The sequence below is a fragment of the Anolis sagrei genome, chromosome 4 (genome assembly GCF_037176765.1).
Source record: "Anolis sagrei isolate rAnoSag1 chromosome 4, rAnoSag1.mat, whole genome shotgun sequence".
In the NCBI taxonomy this organism is placed as follows: Eukaryota; Metazoa; Chordata; class Lepidosauria; order Squamata; family Dactyloidae; genus Anolis; species Anolis sagrei.
This window is the reverse complement of record NC_090024.1, coordinates 189,135,266-189,160,223: the sequence shown is the minus strand read 5'-3', so window position 1 is coordinate 189,160,223 and position 24,958 is coordinate 189,135,266. Positions and strand designations below refer to the sequence as shown.

At 39.9% G+C, this 24,958-nt stretch overlaps 1 protein-coding gene across 2 annotated transcripts in view; it reads right to left on the bottom strand.

Moving 5' to 3' along the window:
- PACSIN1 (protein kinase C and casein kinase substrate in neurons 1) overlaps positions 1–24,958 on the bottom strand; it is an 81,343-nt gene that overhangs the window by 33,764 nt on the left and 22,621 nt on the right. Inside the window, exon 1 of one of the 2 annotated variants that reach the window (XM_060773115.2) lies at positions 24,583–24,781. The exons of the other annotated variant lie outside the window; for it this stretch is intronic. The gene's annotated coding sequence lies outside the window, so the exon portion shown is untranslated. Of the gene's footprint in view, positions 1–24,582; positions 24,782–24,958 lie in introns of those variants that run through there. 2 annotated transcript variants of the gene reach the window in all.

Genomic DNA, 24,958 nt, shown 5'->3' with positions numbered 1-24,958 from the left:
TTGTATTGACCCGGATGATCTTTTAGTAATTCAGCTTGGTTCAAACCGAAAAAGATAGTCTGTCAGATTGCATGTTCACATAGTACACATTTCACTAGGATTGAAACCATTCCATTGGCTTTCCATACACTTTTAAGCACAATTTAAGCTGCAGATTTTAGAATTTAAAATCTAACATGGCATAAAGCAAGACTATTTTAAACATTCCTATGAGTCTATTTCTGGACTGAAGTCCCTGTGATGAACCCACCTGCTGAGATATGGAGCAACCTTATTGTGGTAAAATACTTTTCCTTGGCCTTATTTGTTTGATACCTCCACATAATGTTCTTTTGATCAGGAAATATTTTTTTTAAAAAAATCTGATTATTCTGAATATTTGACATATTATGTTGCTTCATAATCATGAATAGATTGATTTTTTTTCAAATGGTTGCTCTGGAACTTTAAAAAATGCATTTCTACATTTAATGTTTGAACTTCAACTAAAAAATGTTTAGATAGGGCTAGGTTATAATTTTATTAAATAAATAATCACATGATTGCATGCTTGATTAAATCTGTCACAAAAGCAACATCTATATTCACTGATACAGCTTTTACTTGTATTTTTAAAGTATTTTTTGGATTGTCATGATCTGGCCTGAGTACACTGATAGATGAAAATTCTTGGCTTCATCCAGAGTAAACAATAAGCACAGAAAAAGAAAGGAACTTTGGTCTGCTTTATCTATTGCACTACTAGGATAGGTCCAAGAAGATGGTTCACTCAGATACATAGCTGTGTGGCCATCTGCCTTATCTTTGGGAACCAACTGGTCATTTAAGAGCTTTCATTAGCTCTTTTGAATAATCTTCACAACCTGAACAGTTACATTTGATTTCTTTCTCATAGGAATTCTTATTTTAATAATCTGGCATCACAAGATCCTTTGCTTCCACGTTTGTCTGCATGTACAAGATAGTTCACCAAAGATAAGTTTATAGATGTGGATCACTTAATGATCAGTACATCAAATGATGGGTTGATGGTAGAAATTGCTACCACAGATAAAGCTTTAATATTTCCTGAGATCACCAAACATACATTTCAAGTGACTGCTTACATACTCAACTGGGCCATTTTAAAGTTTTCTCTTAAGATGAATATCCACAGAACTAATACTTTTGTTATCTGGTCAACTCCATGTCACTGCTCTCAGGCCAGAAACATGCCCTAGTTTCTTGTTCTCTCCCATTTCCTCAGTGTTACATTAAGCTACTATGGCAAGATTAGGATCAATGTATTTGGGTAGCATTCTTACAAATCTTGAGCTATCATGTGATGTAAATAAAGGAGTGAATCAATGCTTATATCCTTATAAGGGTCTTCTGCCAGCTATCCTTCCAGAATTGCTCCTGGAAATCTGGTTGTGGCTCTCCACTGAGTGTAGTAAGAATGGCTATCTGTTAGGGGTGCTTTGTGCTTTTCCTGCATGGCAGAGGGGTTAGACTGGATGGACATGTGGTCTCTTCCAACTCTATGATTATATTATTAAGAGATATACCAGTTTCTTCAATAATCTGCCTGATGTTCAGAACTATGTAGCATAGTTCTGAAGTATATAGTTCAATGTATTGTTATCACTATCACTAACTTAGATAAAAAATCACTTCAATAAACATATCCTTATCACCGGATTATCTCTATATTCTATAACCATTATAAATAAATACCCTTTGAGTATAAATCAATTCATACTTATATCAATTTACAAAACAAAACTGGAACACCTATGCATCTGCTTATGACTCAAATTTCATTCCTCAAACCCGATTATCATTAATTTCCTTTCCATTCCTTTCAGACGTTCTGTAAATAAATTCACATCTCTCTCTAAAACATTTCTCTGATCTCTCCCTTAATGAATGTGTTAATTTATCCAAACTTTTTTTAAACCAATCTTCACTTGAAGCCTGTCAACACTTTCCCAATATTCAGCATAAACTATTTGTGCTGCTCTCACCATATGCCACATTAACCTTCCATGTTCTTTGCTGAAGCATATTTTCAAAATAGGTTCAGCACTGTGGATAGTGCCTGCATAATACTTCTGTAAAGTGAACATGGATTCAGTGCCCTGAAATAATAGAGCAATCAGATGCTCCTGCCTTCTAAAGAAGGAAAATAGAGTCTGGCACTCTCAGATCAGCAGGAATGTGGTTGAAAGACTATGTCTGCTGTTGTTGTTATTTTAAAAGAATTTTTAAAAGCAGATTTAAAACAGTTTACTGTAGTTAAAACAGCGAAAACAGCAGCCTCTTAAAAGCCCTTTCTAGTAGGAAGTCGCAAGCAGGCTGCTGTGAAGGGTGGGATGGTATGTTCTATTGAAGCTCAAACCCGCCAAGGACAACAATGACCACTGTCCTGATGTTATGGGGTCAGTCCCTCTTTTGAATTATGTATGCACAGCAGCCCCTTTCAACTTGATGTTTTCTAGCCATAGGTGACAATAATAATAATAATAATAATAATAATAATAATAATAATAATAATAATAATTTATACCCTGCCACAATCTCCCAGAGGGCCTCAGGGTGACTCACAAAGCACTCAAGATGCAAACAAGCAAAATACAAAAAGTGCAAAGACAATATCACAAAAGCAACATTAAGCAACATAAACATCACAACCCCCCTGGTTAAGATCAGTAAAATGCAACAATAGCTGCAGATATAAAACAACTGCAATCAGTCTCATTAAGTGCATGGTGAAATAGTTTCTAGTTCTTCAAATATATTCATTAAGGGGTTCCAAACATGATCAAAGGCTTGTTGAATTAGCCATGTCTTCAGTTGTACACGGAAGGCTTAGGGGGGGGAGGCATTCCAAAGTCAGGGGTGCACCACCGAGAAGGGCTTCTCTCTCTTCCCCAGCAACAGCACTTGAGATGGAAGTGGGATCAAGAAAAGGGCCTCCCCAGTAGATCTTAGTGCCCGTGGTGGTTCATAGAAGGAGATGCTGTCTTGAAGATAGGTTGAACCTGAAGCATATAGGGCTTTATAAGTAATAACCTGCACTTTGAATTGGGTCTGGAAACTCATTGGCAGAGAGTGGAACTGCTTTAAAGGGGCATAGTGTGCTCCCTATTAGCAGCTCCAGTTAGTAATCTGGCTGCCAACCTTTGCTCCAACTACAATTTCCGAGCCATCTTCAAAGACAGCCCCACGTAGAGTGCATTGTAGTAGTTCATTCTAGATGTAACTAAGGTGTGAACCACTATGGCCAAGTCAGGCATTTTGGGGTACAGTCACAGCTGGTGTACAAGTTTTAATTGTGCGAAGGCCCTCCCAGCCACCACCAACACCTGAGCTTCAAGCGTCAACAATGAGTCCAGGAGGACCCCCAGACTGTGGACCTTTGTCTTCAGGGGTAGTGTAACCCCGTCAAGAACAGGTTGCCACCCTATACCCCGATCAGCCCTGCAACTGACCAGGAGGACCTCTGTCTTGTCTGGATTAAGCTTCAGCTTGTTGGCCCTCATCCAGTTCATCACAGCTTCCAGGAACTGGTCTAGGATCCAGGGAACTTCCTTGGAATGGGGTGGAAAAGAGTAGTAGAGTTGCATGTCATCTGCGGAGAGATTGCATCCAACTCCAAAACTATGGATGACCTCATCCAATGGTTTCATGTAGATGTTTGAAAACATGGGGGGAAGAAAAGAACTTTGCGGGACCCCACAGGTCAATGGTCAGGGGTTCAAGCAGGTATACCCCAGCATCACCAACTGGATACAATCCTCCAGGGAGGAGCAGAGCCACTGCAAAGCAGTGCCCCCAAGACCCATTCCACACAGCTGAACCAGAAGGATACCATAGTCAATGGTTTCGAATGCCGCCAAGAGATCCAAGAGAACTAGCAGGGATACACTCCCCCTGTCTAGTTCCCTGCGGAGGGCAACTTGGCACCATGGCAATTGAAGATAGTAGAACTTTTAGTTTGACACATCTAAAGAGTGCCAGGGAAATGAATGTATTTTCATTAGACATGAAATAGATGCTCCTATGCCTGCTGATCTCCCCAGCTTCCACACTGCAAAGTCAATTAGATTCCTGTGTCTCCTTGCTGCTACTGTAGACTCCCAGCACATACAACCTAGCAGGCAGGATAATAAAATGCATCAAAATAGACTCCCTTGGGGAATGGTTATTAATCACAGATAAAGAATCCAATCCTAACTGAGCGCCTCAGAAGTGCTTTAATCGGAGATAAAGCTGATAAAGCACTCTCTGAGAAGAGCAGCAAGAGCTAAAAGTGCAACAAGCCTTTTTGGGTGCAGCAGAAACTGTATCAGCCAAACACTGTCCTGTAGATTAGGATGGGGGAAACGCTGGCTCTCCTTACAGTTCCCACACTCCCCTAAAATTGGTCATGTTGGCTGGGGCTTCAGGGATCTTAATCTCAAAACATAGGGAGGACCAAAGTTTCCCCAGCCTTGAAGGCACACACAAACACATACATATAGCATACATGAATATAAGGCAGGTTGTAGAAGTACATGGGAGAATCAGTTCCAAAGATGTTAACAAATGACAGTCTTTCTACACACTGGACCCACTTCCTACAGTTCCTAATGACACAGGCAGCACGGAAGGACACGTCTCACCCTTTATACTGTAACTTTTGAACAGCATGTTTGGAAGGGAAAGAAAGAAGTCATCTACCCCTCATTTCCCTTTTCCTCCTCGAAAATTCTTATTTGCAGGTGTTTAATCAAAATGCAGCATCAGAATTACCTGCAGCATGAAATGGCAGGCTGTTTTGCTTACTCATTAGCAGATCTGCTGGCATGAGATGTGGAAAGGGAGGATGGAGATGTCAAGGTACCTGTTCAAATGTCAGTCTGAAGCCATTCCTGAATTAAAAATGCTTAAAATATGCAATTCACTTCCATATGAAATGAGGGTGGCTGCTACCTTGAATGGCCCTGAAGGTATATTATAGACAAATGTATGCAGGATCTATGAGCTGACAGGTGACGTGAAGGGACATACACACATACTGATCTTTACAGTCAGTCCCACCTTACTAAAATAGCTGAAAATAGAAAGGAGCAACCCCCATTTCCTACAGCATTTTGGAATTGAAAGAGACCTCCAGCCTATTTCTGATTCCTAACATACTGCAGTCTAGACTCTGCTTGAAAACCTTATATGAAGGAGGGCCCATCACCTTTTGAGGCAGCCTATTCCACTGTTAAACAACACATATTTATTTACAATCTAATATTTATTTACAATCTTCGTCCCTTCAATTTGAACCAACTGGTTCAGATTCTGCCTTCTGGAGCAGAAGAAAGTAAATTTACTTCAACAAGTTTACTCTGAAACACAAACTGTATAAAAACATGTAGGAGCTGGGAACACACATGAGTTGGTAAATATGTAGCCTGTATATTTATATAACTTACATGGTAAGTTACATAATGCTTGTGAATGTAACCATTGTAGAGTAATAGTTCTATAACACCATTGAAGTGGCATTTTGTTATTTTTAATACAGGACGCGGGTGCTCCAAATGTTGGTGGGCCCACCTAACCTGGCCAATAGTGACAGATAACTAAAATAATATTTCAGCAATATCTGAAGGAACATAAATTCCCCACCTCTATTTTAATTATTTTAAAAGAAATACAACTGCAAATATATATTGGCACTATTTAGGAGGCTTCTTTGAATGAACTGATCCACTTCCAGTGCAGTCCATCTCCTTTCCTAATGCCTTCCTCTCTACCAAACATTATAATCTTTTCAGTGATTCATGTGATCTCATGATACTTGTATATTCTCTGCTAATGAGAGATCAGGCACTAAGACCCATTTATTTGTCTTTTTGGCAGTACATGGTATCCATAGAGCTGCCCTCCAGCATCACATTTCAAATGAGTTGATTTTCTTCCCATCAGTTTTCTTCGCTGTCCAGCTTTCACCACTTTACAGATAAATTAGAAATACCATGGGAATGATTCTGAATTTGATGTCTAGAAAGTCAATGGCCTAAGGGCAAATACTGGCCTATGATGAGGTTTTGAGGACAGCCTTAAAGACATAAGTAAATATAAATAATTTAGGCAAAAAGTCTGTTGCAGAAGTGTAATTATGACACATGCACTTCTCCATTCACTTGGAGCAGAATGACTTTTTTCTTTTCTAACCAGAAGCTGGTACTTTTGCCATTTATAGGGCAAGTTGATTCCTTCTGGAGGCACTGCTGTTCACATTACTGATTATCTGGCCCTTGTGTATGTAGCAAACCCACTTCTCTGCTCCCCTCCCCAAATTGGAGCAGATGCAACATAGTTATAAAAAAAAGGAGAGAGTTATTTTTAAAATTGCCATGCAAACAGTTCATCAGATAATTATGCAGGTGCTTGACAAAAGACAACAACATAACAAGCAGATAAGCCTGCGAGAAGGAGAAGAACAGAGTAGGATGAGCAACTTTCATTAGGAAGCCATGCAAATCTCTAAGGAACTGCAAAGCAAAATTACCTTCATATTCTTGCTTTGCAGATCATGGGAAAGTTACTTTAAAAAATCATTTCCCACATCTCCCAACAGCTGCAATTGTTAAAGAAGGAAGTTATTAAAGATCTTCTGTTTCCAGGTACACCTATACCGATTTCTAAGGTAAGTATGAGTTATCTTTTTCATCAAATATTTTTGAATTGTATACAAGTATGATGATGCCACCTGCGTCTCTCCTTCACTTTTCCTTCTGACAGATCCGTGCCTCCTTGAAAAGCCCACATGCTCCTTTATTCATGCCTCTTCCAGTTTCCAGTTTTGGAGGAAGTATGTGAGAATGGGAGGGGAACAATTGTGTCATTACGCTGAAGAGATGCTATCATCTTCATCTCCATCTTTTCTTCTCATCCATTTGATTTTAGAACCATTTAATAAGGAACAAATTTATCTATCGCTAAAGAAATGGCCCTCGGGGTTTCTGCAAATAATAGGGTAGGGACTCTACCCTCTCAGCATTATCCTGAGAGGTTTTATGAAATCAGAGATGATATTTGGTCAATCTCAATTTCCCTGAAGACAAAAAGGCTTCCCCTACCTTAGAAAAAGAACATGGGCAGTACAAAAATAAAACAATTTCATTATGTCCACCAACTGGTAAACACAATCCAAGTTTGGCTTGGTTGCATTTCACAGAGGTGCAGCATTCTATCTTCTTTTGTTAAGCCAATGATTGCTACCATGCTACAGACCTTTGTAAAAATATATTTGGGCATATTTCTCTGTTGAAGGTTTAAAGCAGAATTAAGAATAATGTACATTCATTACAAAAGTCTTCTCAGAGCCAATATATTACGGTATCTATTTATTTATTTATGTATGTATTTATTTATTTAGGGCTTTTATTTCCCATCCTTTCTCAACCTCCGCAGAAGGACTCAGGACGGCTAACAAAAGCGGCACCCCATGGCGCCCACATCAAAACATAAATATACAATTAACAGCAATGTAATAATAACAACAATATAAAACAGTATAAAACCGTATAAACAATATAAAAACAGACAACAAATAGTCAGTAGTCACCAATTTAAATCATTATCCAAGGGCAGTCCATCAGTTCTAAATAAGTCAACACGTCAGTAGGTCAGCCTATTCTCCAAAGGCCTGATCCCATAGCCAGGATTTTACTTGTTTCCGGAAGGTCAAGAGGGATGCAGCAGATCTAATTTCACTCAGGAGGGAGTTCCATAGCCGGGGGGGGGGGCACCACAGAAAAGGCCCTGTCCCTTGTCCCTGCCAGACATGATTGTGACAATGGGGGGGGGGGGACGGGGACAATGAGCAGAGTCTCCTCAGATGATCTTAGGGCCCTAGGTGGATCGTAGCAGGAGATACATTTGGACAAGTAAACTGGGCCAGAACCATTAAGGGCTTTATAGGCCAAAGCCAGCACTTTGAATTGTGCTCGGAAGCTGATAGGCAGCCAGTGGAGCTGGCATAACAAGGGCGTTGTGCATTCCCTGTACCCAGCCCCAGTGAGTAGCCTGGCTGCCGAATGTTGGACTAGTTGAAGCTTCCGGGCAGTGTTCAGAGGCAACCCCACATAGAGTGCATTGCAGTAGTCTATTCGGGATGTAACAAGAGCATGGACCACAGTGGCCAGGTCAGACTTCCCAAGGTACGGGCACAGCTGGTGCACAACAACATAACAACATATTCTATATGTGTTGGGCTACATCTCTATCAAATCTAATATCATGCAATGTTGATTATGAGAGATCGAGTTTTTAGTCAAACACATCTCAGTGGCACTAGAGGAAGGCTGCTCTAAGGAACCTCAAAGTCAGTTTGGGTCCCCTGTCAGAAAAAAGGTAGCACATAACTAACTTAATAAGTGGGAATTACATAATTCTATGAAATAAATCATTGTAATTTTTTTCAGAATTCTATACTGTTTCTTAGCATTCACACCTTACTATTTGTTTTTCTTCAATGTTTATTTTATTTTTGCATGCAAGCATTAATGATTTTAACCCCCCCCCCCCCTTTTTGGGGTGAGAGGAAGATAATTTTAAAGCATTTTCAATTATCTTTTACATTTTTTTTAAAAAAAAATCTTTAAATCTCATTTAGCACATGATTTTTTTGTTTTGCAAAATAGAAGTCCTTCAATGATGTAAAGAAAAATCTGACAATTAACTGTTTTCTTCACAGAGTTTCTCAGTGTGTCAAAACAGCCTTTCTAATCAAGAATACTAAAATCTGGAAGTATATTTTGCAATCCTAGTAGGAAGGGATTTAGATTTAATATTGCATTAAAACAACAGCAATTGAAATACAAATGTCTCCTTAATATAACTCAACACATAATGGTGATCCATGTAACAGGGCTGCCTCATCCTACCAGTGTGAATTGAATCCTCTTCTCCCACATAAATATGTGGGTTGCTCTTATGTAATAGCTTCTTCTTTGGTTTAACTGAACTAAGAAAAATTGAGATTTTCTTAATAATTTTACCAGTGGTGGCTTATCCAGAGCTCAACTGGACATCCGTTCCAATACTTCTCACCAATTGTGAGAAAAACCACACACTATTTCTTATTAAGAAAATCTCAAGTCATTTCTGTGGCCCTCAGATTAGTGATGGTAACATTTTATAACAACAGCAACTTTATTCTTAAACCCTGCCACCATCTCCCCAAAGAGACTCGGGGCAGCTTATAGATGGGACAGAAAATCCAACAGACAAAAAAGCAAAACTATCAATTAAAACAAAAAAACCACTAAAATAAGAGCATCGTAAAATACAACAATCCGGATAAAACACAATCAAACATAACAGAATACAACAGCAACATTAAAGCTCCATCAGTCAATGTTCAACAAAAACCAATGACCAGAATTCCTAAAATGGGCATGACCAGGCTATAAAAGGGTCGGGCATGGAATAGCGCAAAACAGTGTACCATAGGGCCGGAGAACTGAATGAGATGCAGAGAACAGAGTACTATCTGGTGACTTAGGTACTGGGTGTTTATAACTAGGAACTAGTCATTCTCAAATGCTTGCTGAAACATCCAGGTTTTCAGATCCCTGTGAAAGGAGGACAGTGTGGGGGCTTGCCTAATCTCCCTGGAGAGGGTGTTCCAAAGTCAAGGGCCACCACCAAGAAGGCCTTCTCCCTTGTCCCCATCAACAATGCCTTGTGACAGTGGTGGGAGTGAGAGGAGAGCCTCCCCAGCAGATCTTAGAGTTGCCGGATTCTAGTGCTGCTTGATCTAGTGCAGAGGCCATGCTTCCCTGCCAAGCAAAAGCCAAGCAAATTATTTACTCGTGCACCCACAGCAAAAAAATGTTTAACCTTCTGTTCCCTGGAAGTACAAATATAACATTAATGAATCAAACAAATTTGGTGCCACTGTCATGTTAGGACTGGTCTCTCAGCACGCGCTACTGACAGTAAGCCATATGGGTTAAGCACCGGTCTTATCACTGTTATTTATGGTCAGGCAGGGACCAACAGCATAGATCTACGTTAAGCTTCCTGGGTCTGCGTATGTGTGGATTATATGGATTGAGACGCTCTGAAGAAATGCTCCCAATCCTTGTAATTGGAGCAACTTGCTCTAAGGCATCAACACATTCAAAAGACAAGCAAATATCCAGCAAGAAAAGATTGGCAAATCATTATCCACCTCTGATGGATACCACAGAGAGCTTATGACTTAATGGAAGGAAAGGAAAGGGGGGAAAGGGTCTCCACATCTAAGAGATTTGTGGAATAGAGTAAAGGAAAGGATAATGAAGTTACCACTGATAAATTCATATACAGTTTCAGGTGATTTCAAGGTGCCCTTTAAAGAAAAATAAAATTGAGAGAGATGAGGAAGGTTCAGAGCACCAGGAATAAAAAAAATTCCTACTCCCTTACTACTGCTTCTTCAGTAGCCAAGCTTTCCAAATCTCAGATTAACTTCCCAGTGTGGATATGGTTGTTCATTCATTATAAAGGAGATTAAAACCCCATCAAAATATGTTCTGACTACAGGACCTTCAAACTGTCTAGATTGCACATAGTATGAGTCACCCATTCTGGAGGGGCTGGGACATGTGAGAGAGGCAGACAAGAAGTATTTTGAGAGAGGAAAGCTAGGAAGTGGAGAATCTCTGGCACTTAGTCATACCATAGCTTTGTCTGAGCACCTTAAAGTATATGCATTGGGAGATACCGTTTCTGACATAAGATGTTAAATGCCTTATAGACCTGGCTGTTATCACAGATTTACAGTAGATCCCCAAGTGCTTTGGATCTGGTTTCTTGATTTCAGAGAATGCAGCATAGTAGGAAACATACTGACTGCAGGGGAAAATATATATTCCCAGGAAACACAGATGGAAGTGAAAGGGATGCACTATTTTATTCATTGATCATGGAGAAAGAATTAAATCCTTAAAGACAGGAAAGAAGTTCTTTTCAAGTATCTAGTAAAGGAACACATTCCAAGAAATGTATCTAATCTTGGCACACCCTTCCAAGGTAATGGGATTGCGTGCTCCCATAAGTTAAGAGGCTATAGTGATGGTAGAATTGTTACTGATACAGCCTTCTTAAGCCAGACAAACTTTTCTGAAGAATTGACTAAATGGGAAAAACAGCTACTGGTCAGCAGCAGTATTAGTATAGGGCACTTTAGCTAACTTTTATTGATACTGTACAGAAGAGAATCATGATAAACTACAACATCTTTTATCCAAAAACCCTATAATTATGAGAAATCCAAAATGAAGCAAGTGATTGTCATGGAAGATGATCTTCCCAGATCAGAAAGCACTCAATCAGCTACTAGGGAAGAGCAGAGGAAAGGTATGGGTAGCATTGTGTCTAATGAGCCAACTAGACTCAAGCTGAAAGGTTGGCCATCTAAAGATATGCTCAGAGGTGCAAGGAAAATCTGAAGCTATCTAATGCATATAATAGGAACATAGGAAGCACAATTCAAAGGAAGGTAAAAATCATACAACAGAAATGAGACATACATACAGTAAGACTTGATATGAGCAAGCTAAAGTGAATAGAAACAAGACATTTTTCAATCAGGTAATATAGAATGTTTTACTCTAGAAATGACAATATAAAAACAAAAAAGATGGTATTCATGGGAAGGTGTGATGTAACAAAATCAGTCAGGTGATACAACATGAAGTCTGACCAAACAGTATCAACAAGACTTAATGGAAATGCTATCAAGATAACCATTTCTCTGGTCTTCTGATGGAGAGAAGTCACAGCTCCATTGTACTTTTGCCCTAATGAATGATGAGGAACCCTTCCTCCAGATCCCAACTGTTGTGGCTCTGACCTCAGAGACAAAGAAGACCAGCCAACACCTGCTGATTTTAATCCTTTTCTCTACTGCCATCCCCTTTTCCATGGATGTTCTGTTTAATTTAGAGATCTAAGGACAAGAAACTGTTAAATCAATCATGTGTAAGCTGCTCTTTTTTGACTGAGGACTTAGGTATAAATACTCTAACTATAATATTAATTCTGAATTTATGTCTCACCACTAAGGCAGAAGATGAAAAAGAATTAAGGATTGATCAAGGGCATCCAAAAGGAAAGTGATCATTCCTTAAACAAGATAAGGACACTTCAAGCACCAAATGAACCAGGAAAGTATTGGTCCTTCTACACAGCCCTATATCCCAGAATATCAAGGCAGAAAACCTACAATATCTGCTTTGAACTGGATTATCTGAGACCAAACTCAGATAATGTGGGATTTCCTGCCTTGATATTCTGGGATATAGGGCTGTGTGGAAGGGTCCTGGGTTACCAAATTCTGTGATGCCAATAGTTACTCAATGCAAGCATATTATACGGACAGAAAACAGCTGCACACACTGATATCACTGAATAGAAAACACAAAAATCAGATAGACTACCATATAATTGGAAGGAGAAAATGAGAAGTTCCATTCTTTCTTCAAAACCAAGACTGAAAGTTAACTGTGGCACACACTATAGTTACGCTGAAGAAATATACTACATGGATCAACTCAAAGAACATCACTATAAAATGGATACAGCATATAAAGAGCAGGTTTAAATTGCAAAACCGAATTGACATGGTATCAGAAGCACATTGAATCAAAACAAGGGATATTATCAGGGTAAAATGCAAACATTCCGTTTTTATAGCCAAAGGAAATAACCTTGTTGATACTGTTTGGTCAGACTTCATGTTGTATCCCCCGACTGATTTTGTTACATCACACCTTCCAGATAGAACAGATAGAATACTTCAAGTGGTTAAAACAGAGGAGAAGCAAAAATAAAGAAAAATAGAAACAGGGATAAAACTGAGACAATAACTGGTGAGTTCTTCATAGGGACAAAGAGAACTGTCAAAATAATTCATGAAGAAGAAGAAAGCAGCAAAAAAAAAAAAGCAGAGTAGAGGCCTCTTCGATAGATCTGAAAAATTACAGCGAAATTAATGCCAAGAGTAGAGATGATCCACAGAGTAACAAGAGGGGGGAAAGATGGTAGCAATGCATTAAGGAACTATATAAAAAAGAGGAAAAGATGATAGATCCCTCCAAGAAAGGTTTTTGATGGAATACCAATAAAGCTGTTTCAAACTGTAGAGAGGGAATCAATTCAAATTCTAACAAAAATCTATCAACAAAGATAGCAAACAAAACAGTGGCCTCTAGAATGGAAATGTTCAACATATATACAGTATCAATTTTCAAGAAAGGGACACCAGGAATACTAGTAATAATAAAGACTATTGCACTGATGTCCAATGTGGAAAGACTGAGAATAGCAACGAAGTTGTGCTGCCTTCCTTGCTGAGAGGTGGTCTGAGATACCAAAGAACTACTTTCCATTTTGGGAAGGTAGTTGCTGGGAGAATCAAAGCTGGGTGATTTTGTCCCAAATGTATCGATGGCAAGGATTTCCAAACAGAATTAAATATATCTCGGTATTATGATGCAAACCGGGCGTTACTCTAGCATCCCAAGAAGTGAGAGATCTGTGTATGGGGATAACAAACTATGGAAGATATCAAACATTTCTTAATTGACTCCAGCATATACTGAGCTGCAAGGCAGATATTTACATCCAATATTATCCAGCTGCAAGAGAAATGATCTTCTGACATTTCTCTTGCAAGGACAGTAAAGATCCACCATCTTTAAGAGTAAGCCTTTTAATTCTGAAAGCTATCAAGAAAAGAGCACATTTCCTGAAAGAAGAACCAGAAAAATAAGACTCTGACTGTAAATAGGTCAGCTGCTGTTCTCACCTTTTGGCCTTGTCTTCTACTCGTGTTGTATTTTGAAATGGCCATATGACTGGTCAAATAAATAAATAATAATTATTATTCTATGTTATTATTATATCTGAAAGCCAAATTGTATTCTAGAGTGTGAGCTCAGGTAATGTATTTATATCACAAAGCTTAAATTGGCCTGCAAGAAATTAGTATTTTTCCAAAATTCTATTTTATCTGCTGATTGTAGCATAGAACAACTTAGGTGCGGAATACAGCGGCAATCTCTCACAAGTTGTCCAAGTTCAATTTCTGGTGCCTGGTAAGTGATATGACTGCAGTGACCACTGACAGCTAGCAGAAGCTGCAAGTAAATTCCACTGGGAATGCTGCTCTCTTAGATCAACTCTCTTAGATCAGTAGAATTCAAGAGTCATTAACCTTTCATCTGTCTTGAGGCTTTACTAAGGGCAAAAGCCATTTCAAGCTACAGCAGAGTTTTAAAAAATGTAAAAGTCAAGAGACTGTTTTTTTTATTTAAGGAGGCACAAACAGAGAGAAAATGAACAATCTTTCACTAAGTTGGCTGGAGGTATGTTGCCTATTTCTAAGAAGCAATGTGTTAATTGTTGTATTAATAAACTGGGGTGGGCAAAGCGTGGCCCTCTAGATTTCATTGGATTACAATGTCTGTTTGCCCTACCTAGCAAATCTAGTCCAACAATAGCCATTTATATTCATCTGATAGGTACAGTTTAAAACCGTATTTAACAAAGAAAGCCACATGAGAGCTTGGTAGCAAAACAGAGTTCACAAAATTCTTTTACACTATGGATATTATAATACAATTCCTTACATGTCTACTCAACAGTAACCTCAATGGGGTTTCTCAGGTAAGTAGACTATGGGTTGCAATTGTAACTCTTATTTCTTTCTCCTAGAGATAAACCTTGACCACCATAGCAAGATGTGCCCACTTTACTAATGAGCTAGTTGCCCCATCATATTTTGTCTGATTAACCAATCTGTGAAGTTTTCATTTACTCCCTGTTTTGATGGGTTTTTTTTAATTTTTGAAAATGTATTTAGACCAGTTCCCTCTGCAAATGAGTCATGTCTTCAGCTTGATCTCATTATCAACAAAGGCTTAATTTGCTTATTTGCCTATTATCTCACCAACCTTCTTAATTTTCCATATAAGCCACGTGAGCCATTATTTGAAATTATAAACTGTCTTGATTTCTTTAAAAGAAAACATTTAAATGGAAAAAAACCCAGCCTCTATTGGTTTGTCCTGAAAGTCCTGAATTAATCCTGAATTAATTCATTTAAATAGAAAAAGATGAGGATCTTAAGAACATCAGAAGAGTTGGGCTGGATCAGATCAAACTAAATGCTAATGTAGCACAGTATTTTTTTTTCCATCAACGGGTAACACACTGCCTACAATAAGCCAACAAGAAGAACATTAGTACACTAGCAGCCTCCTACTCATGTTCTCCAGCAACTGGCATTGCGAAGTACACTCTTTTTTCAATACTAAGGTAATTTTTCCCAAGATCTCAAATGTAGTCTATTCATTGGGCTCAACTGACTATGTCCATTAAAACATACCAGCATTCTCAACCTTGTCGCCTTTTTGGCAGACCAAAAGCAAGGTAGCAATGTACTTGTCCCAGGTACAAAACATAAGGGAGTGTAATGGTGGCTCCTCCTTCACTGAGGTGACAGTAAAGGAAAGAAGGTCTGGCACAAAAAGACAGTGAACAGACCCACCTAATACCACATATCAAAGGGTAAGACAACTGCCTGATACTCTCCATGTTACGTGTTTTTCTTTATCAAAAGGGAAGCTTTGTGTTTGGGGTACTCCTAGATTTTGGCCACCTATGGTTCCTACTTCTGGTACAAATGTTCTGAATAATAATGGTCACATAATATTGAAGCCTGATTAACCACATGAAAAGAGGATGGATCACTGGCTTCCAATTTCTGTATTAACTCTATCTGATCTCCAATATTGTAATTCTTCTCTTTTTATAAAAATCACTATTTCATTTTTTTTTGCTTTGAATGTTAGCACCTAAAAATAGAGATTTCTTTCAATATATTTGGGTCTAATGTAAGACACCAGTTTGTTTTAAAACAAATAACTTTTGCAAGTTCCCTTTATTTTGTTAAATCCCTATTTATTTGTGAAATCCTATTTTCTTCAAATAATATTCCATTGGGATTTTGGCCTTCATAAATAGGAGTATAGTTTCTAGATCAGGGGTCCTCAAACTTTTTAAACAGAGGGCCAGATCATAGTCCCTTAAACTGTTGGAGGGCCGGATTATAATTTGAAAAAAAATGAATGAATTCCTATGCACACTGCACATATCTTTTTTGTAGTGCAAAAACACTTAGAAATAATACAATAATTAAAATGAAGAATTGTAACAAATATAAACTTATTAGTATTTCAATGGGAAGTGTTGGCTTGCTTTTGGCTGATGAGATAGGATTGTTGTTATGTGCTTTCAAGTCGTTTCAGGCTTAGGTTGACCCTGAGCGAGGGCCAGGTAAATGACCTTGGAGGGCCGTATCAGGCCCCCGGGCCTTAGTTTGAGGACCTCTGGTCTAGATCCAGGGAGATTATGCTACCCCTCTATTCTGCCTTGGTCAGACCACATCTGGAACACTGTGTCCAATTCTGGGCACCGCAATTGAAGGGAGATGTTGACATGCTGGAATGTGTCCAGACTCCAGCGGAGGGCGTCTGGAGAACAAGCCCTATGAAGAGCGGCTTAAGGAGCTAGGCATATTTAGCCTGCAGAAGAGAAGGCTGAGAGGAGACATGACGGCCATGTATACAATCAGCAGAGAAAATAGAATATGTAAAGAGAAGTCATAGGGAGGAGGGAGTAAGCTTGTTTTCTGCTGCCCTGGAGACTAGGATGTGGAACAATGACTTCAAACTACAGGACAGGAGATTCCACCTGAACATTAGGAAGAACTTCCTAACAGTGAGAGCTGTTCAGCAGTGAAACTCTTTGCCCAAGAGTGTGGTGAAGACTCATTCTGTCTCGATGGTCATCTGTCAGGGGTGCTTTGAATGTGATTTTCCTGCTTCTTGGCAGGGGGTTGGGCTGGATGACCCATTAGATTTCTTCCAACTCTGATTCTATGATTCTATGCTCCACTTTTCCTTCTAAAGTAGGGCTCAATATTTCAAAAAGTTTAAATGCATTAAAAACATGACCGTTCTATTTTGCTTTGTTTCCTACCATGTAACACCGCTCTTTACATTTATAAGAAAACCTTTTATGTCTCTAAACATGAATTTCAACACGTTAAAAGACAACCTGTCAGCAGCCAAGAGATATATTTGTTACAAAAACCTGCTTTGTAAAGAAGCTTAGCTTTCAGCATGTACATACAGGTATTTGCATACGTGCTCAGAAATGCATTTTACTTTCTCTACACATAAAAAGACCAAATTGTTATTTCCCCTGCATCAAAAGGACAATAGCACTGCTTGCCAGAGCTTTTCTGCTGGGGATGAACATAAGAAAAGCTGTGCTAGATCACACCACATTGTCCAACCTCCTGTTCATAGAGTGGACAACAAGATTCCTACACAAAGCCCAAAACTAGTATAATAATGCAACTAACTGCCCGCCTACACACACACACACACACACACACACACACACACACACACACTTCGATTAACTGATTAACTAAGGTCCCTTTTGCACTGCCATATAAAATCCAGATTAGCTGGTTTGACCTGGATTATATGGCAGTGTAGACTCATATAATCCAGTTTGAACCAGTGTGGAAGAGGCCTGAGACATCCTGCCTTTGGAACTGGACGGCACTTATATCCATTATGACTAGTAACTGCAGACGGCCACATTACACGAAAAGGCTATGCTTCTAGAAAGTTAATGGGAGACCACTAAACCATCTATGGAAGGTTTGTACATCCTCTGATTATATCCTTTGAGTTATGTTCAAAATCTGCTTCTTTGAAGTATAGTAACCAGTCTCATATGCAGATTCATCAAATATCCTTAAAATGCAGATGATGGCTTAATACCGATTTCCATCTTGCCTAGGTTCAAAAGCAGATGTAAAGTCATCCCTTCATCCCAACTGGCACTGCACTGACCACAGAGAGGAAGAAGAGGCAGTATTGGATGGACCTAATCCACTATCACCCTGGACAAGAAGAGTGAGGAACCTCTAAGTGGTAACTAAACACATTGTGGAAGTGAGTATGAAAAGGGCTTTCTACATTCAAATATTCATTAGGTCAGTAAAGCTTTCTAAAAAGCATGCTTATTGCTGCCAATTCTACTCTGAAGGAAAACAGTTTTACTGAGGTTCTGATTTAACACAATTGAGATTGAGATCCACATCACTTTCCCATTGAACTCTGGCTGCTCTTTTATGCAAAGAGTTGGAAATCTTTAGTTAGAAACTTCTGCTGGACTGTGATGTAGATTGAGAGTGGTTACTACAGCTCTGGCCTGCTTGGCTGCTTCTCCTTATTAAATGTTAACCATGCTCTTCTAAAAGCATGATTAATGTAATGTGTAGTTTGGCCCAATTTTTCTGCTTAGAACAGATTGGTAATTCAGGCAACCTTTTTATTTTAAATCAAAAACAGGCCAACAGTAATAAGAGAAATCAAAATACTAACACACAAACCGCTATATATGTATATTTAATATGCTAATATATACAATATGCTCAAATCAACAAAGTAAAAACACTACATGTCCATACAAAACATTTAGGGATGTACATAACAAAAAGTGCTGACTGACACAGTATACATGGCAGATCATATGGTTTGCAGTTTCTTTACACAAGAGTAAGCACTCAAAAATATGATACAGAAAAGCTGAATCACAAACAGAAATAGTAGGGGACGAATTAATGATCTATGAGCAGAAGCATGCAGATGCACAGTGAAGATCCAGGTACAAGAGCCCTGCTTCAGGCAGAATATTTTTCAGGTAAATGACTCACTAAATCACCTCTCAACCCAGATACCTATCTAGTTAACTTTAATAACCACACAAACATGTTCTTTTTCTGGAGCTGGTCCCCACAGAGGTTGCTTGGAAGTCAGTAGGTCTGTACCATTTGATTGGTAACATCTAGCATGTTGAAAGTGGCATGTGTTATTATAGTTATATGAACCTAAGTATCTTGTAGAGATAAATATTTGTGTTTTTATTATGCTGACTTGAGCACTTAATCATTATTCATAAGATGTATACCTATGTCATTTGCATTTGTGTAACTGTATGGAAAATTTGCATATTATATATAAAAATGCAACTGCTCTTTTCATGTCATGATTATGTAACAAAACCACCAGCAGTACCCTTCCTATGAATACTTCACATGAAGCAGATACATCTTTTAGTGAGGGATATAGTATTTTTATTTCAGTTTTTACAATAAGCTCCTTTTAATGGTGTTTTTAACTTGTGTTTTTAAATAGAAATTTAGTTCATGTTTTAACTTTTGTGTTAAGAGTTTGATATTGTATTGGATCCCATGCTGCAGAAAGGTGGGATATAAAACAAACAAACAATTTCTGGATTGCGCTTTTTATGATCTGCCAAGTTTTGAAAATGTATTTTGAATATGGAGCTAGCATCAGTATACTACACATTTATCTGATTATGACATTATGAAATTACAGTATATACATTGTGGAGGTATGTCATACTCAAAACAACCTGGTCCTTATAAGAAAGATTAAACCAGAGATTCTCCTACATGTTTGGGTCTGCAACTCCCATAAATCCTGGCTAATGGTTAGGGTGATGGGAGTTGTAGCCCAAAATATATGCATAGCACCATGTTGCAGGAAGGCAGGTTATGCTAAGAGACAGTGACTAACCCAAGATCAATCAGCTTTGCTTCTCATCTGAGCAGAAATATGAGTCTGGGTTCCCCAGTACATGTCTCGATCTACTACATTACACTGGGTTTCAAAAACATTTGCAAATCTTGTTTCCCATTTTATAATGACCATTCCTTTTTTAAAAAAGAATAGATTTCTAAGATTTCTAATTTAAAACAACATGCAATGAAAGTTACTATACCATTCTGTTGAAGACTGAAGTTATGTTAGAAGTACAGACAATATTGCTATGTTTTGCCATATATCTTAAGTGTCAAAATCAATAACATATATAGTATACAGATTATTATTATTATTTTAAATCTGCACCAGAACCATTCAATTTCTATGCTAGAAAAAGCCTTGTTCTGTGGACTCTAACAATAATATATACTAAATCTATATGTGCATAAATGATTTTTGTGGGAGCTTTGAGGTATCATGTGGATGAACACTGAGGTTAGACCTCTTTGATCATGCGCTGAGCCTCCTTATGGTTCTGCGTTGTCACCAGCCATTGCCCACAATGTTTTAGGTTTAAAGAATCTTAGCAGTCTTGAAGTTTCATTCAAAACAAACAAAAAAGCTATGTCTTAAAACTCTTCACATTTTATCCATCTATCAAAAATCATCATATAGTTATTTGATTTGTACACCTCTTTTCTTATAATCAGAAAGTCAGTCCACAGCAGTGGTTCCCAACCTTTGGTCCTCCAGTTGTTTTGGATTTCAACCCCTAGAAATCCTAGCCAGTAATAATTGTTAGGAAATGTGGGTGCTGAAGTCCACAACACTTGGAGGACCAAAGGTTGGGAACCACTAGTCTAGGCCATATAGAAAGTGAGAAGGGAGAAAGCAAGATTTCTATGCAACATACGGTAATTATAAAAATAATATGAATCAGCCACTGTGTAGGTTTTGGAAGCCATGAACCCAAATGGCAGGACATCCAATTCTTATAATTTTGCATGTTTCATATTGGTGCTTGTTGTTCAAAATCCTATTCTCAGGAAGGAAAATGAGGTTTTTTTCCCTTCAAAAATAACAATTGGACACAAGCACACACATGCTACAATGTGTTTGGGGAGCAGGGTTGCTGTTTTTTATTTATTTTTGTTGTTGGAAGCTAATATTTTGTAAATTTTTTGTATATTCACATTGCTGTCTTTTATCAAAGTTTAGAGACTTAAAAGCCTTTCTTCCCTGCATTTCTCCTCCCTTCCAGGGTACATAGAACTGAATTACATTGCGATGCTGCAAACTATTGCAGTCCATAGAATTATGAGCACAGAATTGAATTTTATTTTGCTTGTCTATCTAGCAGAGTGCAACCACTCTGCAGTATAAGTGGGAGACATGTTATACAGCCCAGACAAGTAAACAAGGACCATGCATCCAACATATCACAGCAAGCTTCATGGATTTTTAGGACTTCAGTTCAAACACAGTCATTGCATCCACGTTCCAAGTGACTGCTTCCATGATGGAAGAGCACACAAGCCCTGAGGCTGAAGCTTGCTTGAAAATACTTCAGTCGTTAATGTCAAAATGCTACAGACACAGGTGAAGGAACACTGAAGCCTCACTGGGCCATGAATTCACGCATTCACATTCTGCAGCATTTGGAAGAATGCCAGAGATGAAAAATATCTTTGCACAGTTCTCATTGCAAAACATGTCTATTTGCATGGGTCCCCTCCCCTTCACTGCTTTGAAGATTTGTAGATCTCACTAAGCAGAGAGAATTTGGAATGATCTCTGACCTTTTAGAGACTCTGTTTGGTGCCTTGTTCTCCAAAGGTACAAACTGTCCTACAGAAAAATAAGGTCATATATCAGGTCCCTGCCTAGGAGAGCTTGCAATCATGTCAGAGGTGACGTATCTTCAGATATTTGGAGATCTTAAGACAAATAAAAATAAAAGATGACAGTGACAAGAAAGATAATCATATAGAACACCAAGTCTGTCACATTTATTCAAATACTAAGGAAAGAGTAGATTTAGAGTCTCTGCAATGTATAGAGGCCTTAAGGCTGTCACTTCTGCCAATAAAATCCTACTGACCAGCTCTAATTTGCACCTATGCCACTTAGCTTTGTTTTATAAAGTCGTACAGATGGGGTCAAAAACTGAAGGCAGTTTGCCGTAGCAATTGTAAAAGATTGGTGAGAAAATGCAAGACAATATAATGCAATGTGTTTGCTAGGAGCAAATCATTTGTATGTGATGCAGAAGAGAACTGGGGGAAATGGTTGCTAGTTGCAATGCAGCTAAACCTGCAAGCAAAGACAGATGATATTATGTTCAAAATAGTGTTTGTGATGACTGTGAAAGAGGACAACGTAGCAGTTGAGATAATCATGCCTTCTGTATGTTGGTGGAAATATGTATATTGGAAGGAAGTGCAATAGATTTCTGTGACTCTGCTGAAATGTGTAAAGGTTACTAAAGGAGGGTTCTGCATCTAGTCACAGTTCAGGATGGCCAGTTCCCCATAACCTGTAATGGCAGTTGCATATTGCTGCTACTTTTACTCCAGCTAATAGTGACCAGATCTTCTCCTGATCCCATCATGGGCAGGTTCATGTCATTTAACATGTCACTGGTTGGGTTGGCAGATTGATCATATCTAAGTGATTTGCATTCACTCAAGAAATCAGATCCTCAAGAAGATGCAGACATAGATAGGATGACTCTGCCTGTCTCAGATTAGATATCTAGGAGTTTAACTTGAGCCCTCACTTTAGCCCAGGATTTGCAAACTGTGGCTCTTCAGGGGGTGTTGGACTACAATTCTCATCAGCATAAACAATGAAAAGAGAGTCCACATTGAAATCTACACACCTTTGGAAAGCCATAGTTGCCCTGTCCACCCCTCAACTAAACTTCCCCCTAAAGCTGTGGTTAACCTTGTATTCCCTGCTTTTTGCTCTGGACACAGGTCTCCATTTCCACAACTGACCTATAGGAATAGGTACAAATCATGTGTTCACTTTGATCATGTGGCTCATTGCCCTTCTTCAGCAGAACGGTTCATTCCTCTGGAGGAAGAGGAGAGAGGAAGAGGCCATGGTGCTTGACCTAAGTGGAGGAGGGTAGACACACTTGAAAGGATGAATCGAGCATATTGATGCTCCTGGCTTCTGCCCACCATGTTCATTTCTCTCTCCAGATCTGCACCCTCTTTTCTGAGATTATCAATAACTGGTTGAAGCATTGCAGATGTCCACAGACGGACTGCAGATGCAGGCCTTGACCTGGCATACTGTCATTCCACATCAGCTGATCTAGAGAGGGCAAAGGTCAAAAGGACTAGCTAGTAGCTACATTGTACTCCAAGGTCCAAAGGAAATGGTGGAGGAGGGGCAGGTGGGACTCCCCCTCTTCCCTATTTGACACCACCAATTAAGGAAATACATAAGAAGCATCATGCAGTGGTTCTCCCAGAAAAATTACATAAATGAAGGAGCAGCGCAGTTCTCCTTGAAAGAGAATGGTGCAGACAGGGAAAGTCATCATAATCATGCTAGAAGTATCCAGTGGTGCAATGGGTTAAACCTCTGTGCTGGTAGGACTGCTGATTGATAGGTCAACAGTTCAAATCCAGGGAGAGCAGGTTGAGCTCCCTCTGTCAGCTTCGGCTCCCCATGTGAGGACATGAGAGAAGCCTCCTGCAAGGGTGGCAAAACATCAAAAACATCCAGGCATTGTCCCCTGGGCAACGTCCTTGCAAGTGGTCAATTCTCTCACACCAGAAGCGACTTGCAGTTTTTCAAGTCGCTCCTGACAGGAGAAAAAAATCATCATGCTTAGAAAGCAGACTGTGGACTCGATCGGTTCACCTCTGTGACCCAAGGCAGAATTATCTCGCAGCAACATAATGAATTGATGTGGGGAGAGGGACCCTGTCCCAATTCAACCAACATCCACAATCACAATATGATGATGGTGGTGGTGGTGGTGATACCTGCTTCTCCTCAAGACAGGGTACAACATATAAGGTACAACCAACAACAACCACAATATGATGGTTATGATGATGGTGGTGGTGATACCTGCTTCTCCTCAAGGCAGGGTACAACATACAAGGTACAACCAGCAACATCCACAACATGATGGTTATGATGGTGGTGGTGATACCTGCTTCTCCTCAAGGCAGGGTACAACATACAAGGTACAACCAACAACAACCACCACAATATGATGATTATGATAGTGGCGGCGGCAATACCTGCTTCTCCTCAAGGCAGGGTACAACATACAAGGTACAACCAACAACAACCACAACATGATGGTTATGATGGTGGTGGTGGTGATACCTGCTTCTCCTCAAGGCAGGGTACAACATATAAGGTACAACCAACAACATCCACAACATGATGGTTATGATGGGGGTGGTGATACCTGCTTCTCCTCAAGGCAGGGTACAACATACGGTAGTAAGACCATGCAAACACGTATGCTAAAAGGCATAGACCTAGGATCTCTTGATCCATCCACCTGTCCTTCTGAGTGCCCTGCAGACCAGGTGCTGGCATGAAACCCAAGACGGGCTTTTGCCCTTCCTCCCTTGCACAATGCCAGATGGGCCAAGTGAAGGATGACGCCGAGAGGAGTGGGACCCACATAGATGGCGTTGGTATAGGCAAGGAGGTCCAGGGAAGCAGAAGGACAGCTGTCAGGCACAGCACAGAAGAAGGGGCTCCGAGTTGCCCCGGGGAGCAAAGGTGCGCTCATCTCGACTCCCTGCAACCAGGGGCAGCACTGGGGTCCAGAGCCCCCATTCTTGGAGTCAAGGGAGGGAAAAGGGGACGCAGCAGAGACCTCCCTCGCGTTGGGCATGTCGGGGTCTGTGCCCAGGGGCAGGCGGCTTACCTGCGTGGCTCAGGCGGGAGGCGCAGAAGGGATGGCAGGCAGGCAGGCTCCCAGGCCCCTCCAGGCTGGAAGCGGGGCGCAGGGGGAGGGGAGCGGGGTGGATGTCTTCCTCTCCTCTCCTTCCTTCCTTCCTTTCTCTGGAGAAGCTGCGACTCAACCAGCGCGGAGGACTGCGGGCAAATGGCTCCCCCTCTCCTCCCGCTCGTCAGCCCCCCCCTCCTCTTTTCCTCCTCCTCTTCCTCCTCTGACAGGCCGCCCACCTCCTAAAGATGGTTTCTATGGCAACTGGGTAATGCTCAGCGCATCCTCCCTCCGCATATTCCCTTCCTCCGCGCGCGCACTCTCGCTTTCGTCTCTCTCTCTCTCTCTTCCCCTG